We start from the raw sequence: 9,887 nt of genomic DNA on the forward strand, positions 1-9,887 counted from the left end.
AGACGCTTTTTGGCGTACTGTTTCGCGTAAGAATTGAAATTTCAACTTTTTTTTGATAATTATTGATATTGTGTCCAGGGAATATTTCTGAAGTGGTTTGGTTCGATTGGTTAAAAATCCTAGGACTAGTTCGCAAAAGTAGGTTTCGGATATAGCTCGATTTTGCGAGAAAACGGTGCGTCGTAGACCAAAAAGGCGCCGTGCACTTTTGTTCGGGCTAACCCAAGGATTGCAACGATGCCATGTTTTTGAGTCTACGGCTAACGGTTTACGATTTACGGCAAAAATGTCCAAAATTTTTGTTTTTTGCGCTGTAGCGCCCCTGTATGGCCGATTGGGCTGAGACTTTGATAAGTTCTCCCCAAAATGAGCTCTACGATCTGTCCAAATTTCAGCTCTCTAGGCCTTACGGTTTGGGCTGCACGTTCAGTTCTAGGGCAGAAGAATAATAATAATAATAAAAATCCTAACAATTACAAGAGGGTTTCAGCACTGCGTGCTTGAACCCCTAATTAAAGCTGCAAGCAGCATTTACCGGGGTTCAAGCACATTAAGGCCTCTGAGGTGGTCTGAGCCAACCTGGATGCATGGATGACATTTAAACACATCCAAAATGGAGAACAGGGTAACAGACAGACACACACACTGAAAGTAAATGATTAGACTAATATATGTATACTCTATAAGCATATGCACACACACACACACACACCACACACAGAAAGACACACATATACATGCACAAACATTTTGTTGCAGATATAGGTATTTGAAATAAGTGATAGGTGACAATAAACTTATTGCAAGTCTTCTCTTTTTAAGAGTTTAGATGTCATTTTCAGGTTAAACTGTAATCACAATGTGGCAAAATAGTAAAAACTGATATATCTGTAAGAACAAAATGGAAACATTGACTCAATGAGATTTAAAATGTTATAACAGTTACATTTTTAATGTTTTGGGATGAATTCATGAATCCTTTCAACAGTACTGTTCAACTTAACTGAATGAGCCCATTAGTGGTCTTCCACTGCCATCTAGAGGTTATAAATTGCATTTACTCAAGCAACACTGTTTTTAAACATAACTGTTATAGTGTTTTTTTTTTTTTGCCCAATCTCTCTTAAATTTTGCATGCTTGTTTAGAATTAAATTATGCATTGTTTTACACAGTTTTGATAATGTGTGGCTTTCTGTTTGTATTAATAGGCCTTTGTGTACACTATGAAAAGAACATATTATAAAATTACTGGTTAATAGTTGTCCAAATGCAATTGTTCAACATGTTTTTGATAATTATTGACCTTCAGAGTCTACAGAATTGTACTTCAGTGGTTTTATTGATTTTCATCTTAAACCGTATCACAAGTATGCCAAAGTAACTTTTTAAAATAATCTTGAATATTTAATTAACAGCTTTATTGACAACATTGGTCCCAGAGGCAAAGTTGTTCAGAATGAGGAGATCTATCATATGATATGAAGATTTAGTGTTTTTGAGTGAATATATGAGCATTTTCAAACAATTTGGGGCCATTTACCATATAAATCTTGTGTTTTGAGACCTTTTCTACTGTTATAGCGCCACCTATGGTCTGATCTCCATGAAACTTTGCATGCTTGTTAAGAGTCACCTGATACATGATGTCACTGAGTTTCATACAGTTTTGAGTTTTCCTTTAGGTTTTATAGGCTTTGGGGTATGTTTGGCCACACCCCTTTTTCTAAATTACCCGGTTACAGCTAACCAAAGGACAAAATTCAACATTTTTTTAATAATTATTGATCTAGAGAGTCCACAGAATATTACTGCAGTGGTTTGGTTCCGATCGGGCAAAAAACCTAGGACTAGTTCGCAAAAGTAGGTTTTTAACATATTTGTGAATAACAATTGAACGATTTGATTGACAGCAATGGTTCTTGAGGCAAAGTTGTGCATTACGAGGAGATCTATCAAATGATATGCATATTGTGTTGATATGTGAAACACCACGTGATTACAGAGCCATAAAACTCGTTAGCGCCAACTAGTGGCCGATTTCTTTCAAAATTCTTACAGACCTTAAGGTTCATGAGTCGAACGTACCCAGCGAGTTTCGTTCCGATCAACATCCGTTAACCCTTTCAAATAGGTGCTTAAATTTGTTTGGCCAATGGCGGCCATGTTTTTTGAGATATGCAAATGTCCTCATAAGTACTTGTGCCCCTTCAGACCAAGACACTGCATACCGATTTTCAAGTCGATCGAGCCAACGGTTGCCTAGTTATAGCAATTTATGTGTTTTTTCTATCTTATAGCGCCCCCAAGTGGCAGAAATGCGCAATTTTTTTGATTTGACCAAAAATTGAGCTCATACATATGTGTACCGAGTTTGGTGAAGATATCTCATTCCGTTCAAGAGTTATAGTTAAAATAGCATTTGGCTAACGTTAGCATAGACGCTTTTTGGCGTACTGTTTCGCGTAAGAATTGAAATTTCTACTTTTTTTTGATAATTATTGATATTGAGTGTCCAGGGAATATTTATGAAGTGGTCTGGTTATGATTGGTTGAAAATCCTAGGACTAGTTCGCAAAAGTAGGTTTCGGATATAGCTCGATTTTGCGAGAAAACGGTGCGTCGTAGACCCCAAAAAGGCGCCGTGCACTTTTGTTCGGGCTAACCCAAGGATTGCAACAATGCCATGTTTTTGAGTCTACGGCTAACGGTATACGATTTTCGGCCAAAACTGTCCAAAATTTTTGTTTTTTGCGCTGTAGCGCCCCCGTTAGGCCGATTGGGCCGGTTCTTTGTATCTGAGTAGCGAGCAAGACTACTACGATCTGACCAAGTTTCAGCTCTCTAGGCCTTACGGTTTGGGCTGCACGTTCAGTTTTAAGGCGGAAGAATAATAATAATAATTAAAGCTGCAAGCAGCATTTTACCGGGGTTCAAGCACATTAAGGCCTCTGAGGTGGTCAGAGCCAACCTGGATATTTGGATGACATTTAAACACATCCAAAATGGAGAACAGGCTAACAGACAGACACACACACTGAAAGTAAATGATTAGACTAATATATTAATTCTCTATAAGCATGTGCACACACACACACACACACACACACACACACACAAAGACAAAGAAACACATTTACATGCACACACATTTTGTTGCAGATATAGGTATTTGAAATAAGTGATAGGTGACAGTAAACTGATTGCAAGTCTTCTCTTTTTAAGAGTTTAGATGTCATTTTCAGGTTAAACTGTAATCATAATGTGGCAAAATTGTAAAAACTGATATATCTGTATGAACAAAATGGAAAACATTGACTCAATGAGATTTAAAATGTTATAACAGTTCATTTTTTAATGTTTTGGCATGAATTCATGAATCCTTTCAACAGTACTGTTCAACTTTGCTGAATGAGCCATTAGTGTCTTCCGCTCCCATCTAGTGGTTATAAATTGCATTTACTCAAGCAACACTGTGTTTTAAAACATAACTGTTATAGTGTGTTTTTTTTTTTTTTTTTTGCCCAATCTCTCTTAAATTTTGCATGCTTGTTTAAAATGAAATTATGCATTATTTTACACAGTTTTGATAATTTGTGGCCTTTCTGTTTGTATTAATAGGCCTTTGTGTACACTATGAAAAGAACATATTACAAAATTACTGGTTTAGAGTGGCCCAAATGCACTTGTTCAACATGTTTATGATAATTATTGACCTTCAGAGTCTACAGAATTGTACTTCAGTGGTTTTATTGATTTTCAGCTTATACCTTATAACTAGTTTGCCAAAAGTAACTTTTTAAAATAATCTTGAATTTTTAATTAACAGCTTTATTGACAACATTGGTCCCAGAGGCAAAGTTGTTCAGAATGAGGTGATCTATCATATGATATGAAGATCTAGTGTTTTTGAGTGAATATATGAGCATTTTCAAACAATTTGAGGCCATTTACCATATAAATCTTGTGTTTTGAGACCTTTTCTACTGTTATAGCGCCACCTATGGTCTGATCTCCATGAAACTTTGCATGCTTGTTAAGAGTCACCTTTGACATGATTTCACTGAGTTTCATAAAGTTTTGAGTTTTCCTTTAGGTTTTATAGGCTTTGGGGTATATTTGGCCACACCCCTTTTCCTAAATTACCCCGTTACAGCTAACCAAAGGACAAAATTCAACATTTTTTTAATAATTATTGATCTAGAGAGTCCACAGAATATTACTGCAGTGGTTTGGTTCCGATCGGACAAAAAACCTAGGACTAGTTCGCAAAAGTAGGTTTTTAACATATTTGTGAATAACAATTGAACGATTTGATTGACAGCAATGGTTCTTGAGGCAAAGTTGTGCATTATGAGGAGATCTATCAAATGATATGCATATTGTGTTGATATGTGAAACACCACGTGATTACAGAGCCATAAAACTCGTTAGCGCCAACTAGTGGCCGATTTCTTTCAAAATTCTTACAGACCTTAAGGTTCATGAGTCGAACGTACCCAGCGAGTTTCGTTCCGATCAACATCCGTTAACCCTTTCAAATAGGTGCTTAAAATTGTTTGGCCAATAGCGGCCATGTTTTTTGACATATGCAAATGTCCTCATAGATACTTGTGCCCCTTCAGACCAAGACACTGCATACCAATTTTCAAGTCGATCGAGCCAACGGTTGCCTAGTTATAGCCATTTATGTGTTTTTTCTATCTTATTGCGCCCCCAAGTGGCAGAGATGCGCAATTTTTTTTTATTTTACCCAAAATTGAGCTCGTACATATGTGTACCAAGTTTGGTGAAGTTATCTCATTCCGTTCAAGAGTTATAGTTAAAATAGCATTTGGCCAACGTTACTATAGACGCTTTTTGGCGTACTGTTTCGCGTAATAATTGAAATTTCAACTTTTTTTTGATAATTATTGATATTGAGTGTCCAGGGAATATTTCTGAAGTGGTTTGGTTCTGATTGGTTGAAAATCCTAGGACTAGTTCGCAAAAGTAGGTTTCGGATATAGCTCGATTTTGCGAGAAAACGGTGCGTCGTAGACCCCAAAAAGGCGCCGTACACTTTTGTTCGGGCTAACCCAAGGATTGCTATGATGCCATGTTTTTGAGTTTATGGCAAACGGTTTACGATTCACGGCCAAAAACGTCCAAAATTTTTGTTTTTTGCGCTATAGCGCCCCCGTTTGGCCGATTGGGCTGAGACTTTGATAAGTTCTCCCCAAAATGAGCTCTACGATCTGTCCAAATTTCAGCTCTCTAGGCCTTACGGTTTGGGCTGCACGTTCAGTTCTAGGGCGGAAGAATAATAATAATAATAATAATAATAAAAATCCTAACAATTACAATAGGGTTTCAGCACTGCGTGCTTGAACCCCTAATAATTAAAGCTGCAAGCAGCATTTACCGGGGTTCAAGCACATTAAGGCCTCTGAGGTGGTCTGAGCCAACCTGGATGCATGGATGACATTTAAACACATCCAAAATGGAGAACAGGCTAACAGACAGACACACACACTGAAAGTAAATGATTAGACTAATATATGTATACTCTATAAGCATTTGCACACACACACACACACACACACACAGAAAGACACACATATACATGCACAAACATTTTGTTGCAGATATAGGTATTTGAAATAAGTGATAGGTGACAATAAACTTATTGCAAGTCTTCTCTTTTTAAGAGTTTAGATGTCATTTTCAGGTTAAACTGTAATCACAATGTGGCAAAATAGTGAAAACTGATATATCTGTAAGAACAAAATGGAAAACATTGACTCAATGAGATTTAAAATGTTATAACAGTTACATTTTTAATGTTTTGGGATGAATTCATGAATCCTTTCAACAGTACTGTTCAACTTAACTGAATGAGCCCATTAGTGGTCTTCCACTGCCATCTAGTGGTTATAAATTGCATTTACTCAAGCAACACTGTTTTTAAACATAACTGTTATAGTGTTTTTTTTTTTTTTTTTTTGCCCAATCTCTCTTAAATTTTGCATGCTTGTTTAGAATGAAATTATGCATTGTTTTACACAGTTTTGATAATGTGTGGGCTTTCTGTTTGTATTAATAGGCCTTTGTGTACACTATGAAAAGAACATATTATAAAATTACTGGTTTATAGTTGTCCAAATGCAATTGTTCAACATGTTTTTGATAATTATTGACCTTCAGAGTCTACAGAATTGTACTTCAGTGGTTTTATTGATTTTTATCTTAAACCGTATCACAAGTATGCCAAAGTAACTTTTTAAAATAATCTTGAATATTTAATTAACAGCTTTATTGACAACATTGGTCCCAGAGGCAAAGTTGTTCAGAATGAGGAGTTCTATCATATGATATGAAGATTTAGTGTTTTTGAGTGAATATATGAGCATTTTCAAACAATTTGGGGCCATTTACCATATAAATCTTGTGTTTTGAGACCTTTTCTACTGTTATAGCGCCACCTATGGTCTGATCTCCATGAAACTTTGCATGCTTGTTAAGAGTCACCTGATACATGATTTCACTGAGTTTCATACAGTTTTGAGTTTTCCTTTAGGTTTTATAGGCTTTGGGGTATGTTTGGCCACACCCCTTTTTCTAAATTACCCGGTTACAGCTAACCAAAGGACAAAATTCAACATTTTTTTAATAATTATTGATCTAGAGAGTCCACAGAATATTCCTGCAGTGGTTTGGTTCCGATCGGGCAAAAAACCTAGGACTAGTTCGCAAAAGTAGGTTTTTAACATATTTGTGAATAACAATTGAACGATTTGATTGACAGCAATGGTTCTTGAGGCAAAGTTGTGCATTACGAGGAGATCTATCAAATGATATGCATATTGTGTTGATATGTGAAACACCACGTGATTACAGAGCCATAAAACTCGTTAGCGCCAACTAGTGGCCGATTTCTTTCAAAATTCTTGCAGTCCTTTAGGGCTATGAGTCAAACATGCCCACCGAGTTTCGTTCCGATTGACATCCGTTAACCTTGTTAAATAGGTGCTCAAATTTCTTTGGCCAATGGCGGCCATGTTTTTTGAGATACGCGAATGTCCTCATAGATACTTGTGCCACTTCTGACAAAGACATGACATGCCAATTTTCAAGTCGATCGGACCAACGGTTGCTTTGTTATAGCCATTTATGTGTTTTTTCTGTCTTATAGCGCCCCCAAATGGCAGAGGTGTGCAATTTTTTTTATTTGACCAAAGTTTTTGCTCTTACAAATGTCCAGCAAGTTTGGTTAAGATATCTCATTTCATTCACAAGTTATAGCCTGTTGCGTAAAATTAGTCCTCGACTTTCGAACGTTTTGGCATCCCATTACGACAGCGAGTCGAAATTTCAACTTTTTTTTGATAATTATTGATATTCACTGTCCAGAGAAAACTTCTGCAGTAGTTTGGTTCCGATTGGGTGAAAAACCTAGGACTAGTTCGCAAAAGTAGGTTTTGGACATACGTCAAGTTTGCGAAAAAACGAGGCCTCCTAGACCCCAAATCAGAGTGACCGTTTTTAATTTCGCTTGACCCAAGGATTCCAGAAATGTTAAATTTTTGAGTCTACGACAAGCGGTTTAGGAGCTATTAGCAAAAACGCATATTTGATCGCTGTAGCGCCCCCCACTGGCCGAATGGGCTGGATCTTTGTATCTGAGTAGCGAGCAAGACTACTACCTTTTGACCAAGTTTCAGCTCTTTAGGCCTTACGGTTTGGGCTGCCCGTTCAGTTTTAAGGCGGAAGAATAATAATAATAATAATAAAAATCCTAACAATTACAATAGGGTTTCAGCACTGCGTGCTTGAACCCCTAATAATAAAAATCCTAACAATTACAATAGGGTTTCAGCACTGCGTGCTTGAACCCCTAATAAAAATCCTAACAAATACAATAGGGTTTCAGCACTGCGTGCTTGAACCCCTAAAAACATTCCCAATCTGAGCTCTGTCACTAGTCTCGCGATAACTGCCACCTGTAGTAGCCTGTCGCGAGGGGTGTGTGAGGTCAGGTGACATGAGTTATAACGCGGGAAAAACAACAACAACAAAAGAAATTAAAGCTGCAAGCAGCATTTTACCGGGGTTCAAGCACATTAAGGCCTCTGAGGTGGTCAGAGCCAACCTGGATGCATGGATGACAGTTAAACACATCCAAAATGGAGAACAGGCTAACAGACAGACACACACACTGAAAGTAAATAATTAGACTAATATATTAATACTCTATAAGCATATGCACACACACACACACACACACAAAGACACACATATACATGCACAAACATTTTGTTGCAGATATAGGTATTTGAAATAAGTGATAGGTGATAATAAACTTATTGCAAGTCTTCTCTTTTTAAGAGTTTAGATGTCATTTTGAGGTTAAACTGTAATCATAATGTGGCAAAATTGTAAAAACTGATATATCTGTATGAACAAAATGGAAAACATTGACTCAATGAGATTTAAAATGTTATAACAGTTCATTTTTAATGTTTTGGCATGAATTCATAAATCCTTTCAACAGTACTGTTCAACTTTACTGAATGAGCCCATTAGTGGTCTTCCGCTGCCATCTAGTGGTTATAAATTGCATTTACTCCAAGAACACTGTGTTTTTAAACATAACTGTTATAGTGTTATTTTTTTTTTTTGCCCAATCTCTCTTAAATTTTGCATGCTTGTTTAGAATGAAATTATGCATTATTTTACACAGTTTTGATTATTTGTGGGCTTTCTGATTGTATTAATAGGCCTTTGTGTGCACTATGAAAAGAACATATTATGAAATGACTGGTTTATAGTTGCCCAAATGCAATTGTTCAACATGTTTTTGATAATTATTGACCTTCAGAGTCTAGAGAATTGTACTTCAGTGGTTTTATTGATTTTCATCTTAAACCGTATCACAAGTATGCCAAAGTAACTTTTTAAAATAATCTTGAATATTTAATTAACAGCTTTATTGACAACATTGGTCCCAGAGGCAAAGTTGTTCAGAATGAGGAGCTGTATCATATGATATGAAGATTTAGTGTTTTTGAGTGAATATATGAACATTTTCAAACAATTTGAGGCCATTTACCATATAAATCTTGTGTTTTGAGACCTTTTCTACTGTTATAGCGCCACCTATGGTCTGATCTCCATGAAACTTTGCATGCTTGTTAAGAGTAACCTGTTACATGATTTCACTGAGTTTCATAAAGTTTTGAGTTTTCGTTTAGGTTTTATAGCCTTTGGGGTATGTTTGGCCACACCCCTTTTTCTAAATTACCCCTTTACAGCTAACCAAAGGACAAAATTCAACATTTTTTTAATAATTATTGATCTAGAGAGTCCACAGAATATTACTGCAGTGGTTTGGTTCCGATCGGGCAAAAAACCTAGGACTAGTTCGCAAAAGTAGGTTTTTAACATATTTGTGAATAACAATTGAACGATTTGATTGACAGCAATGGTTCTTGAGGCAAAGTTGTGCAACATGAGGAGATCTATCAAATGATATGCATATTGTGTTGATATGTGAAACACCACGTGATTACAGAGCCATAAAACTCGTTAGCGCCAACTAGTGGCCGATTTCTTTCAAAATTCTTACAGACCTTAAGGTTCATGAGTCGAACGTACCCAGCGAGTTTCGTTCCAATCAACATCCGTTAACCCTTTCAAATAGGTGCTTAAAATTGTTTGGCCAATGGCAGCCATGTTTTTTGAGATATGCAAATGTCCTCATAGGTACTTGTGCCCCTTCAGACCAAGACACTGCATACCAATTTTCAAGTCGATCGAGCCAACGGTTGCCTAGTTATAGCCATTTATGTGTTTTTTCTATCTTATTGCGCCCCCAAGTGGCAGAGATGCGCAATTTTTTTTATTTGAC

Source organism: Carassius auratus, chromosome 19, assembly GCF_003368295.1.
Source record: "Carassius auratus strain Wakin chromosome 19, ASM336829v1, whole genome shotgun sequence".
NCBI classification, from domain to species: Eukaryota; Metazoa; Chordata; class Actinopteri; order Cypriniformes; family Cyprinidae; genus Carassius; species Carassius auratus.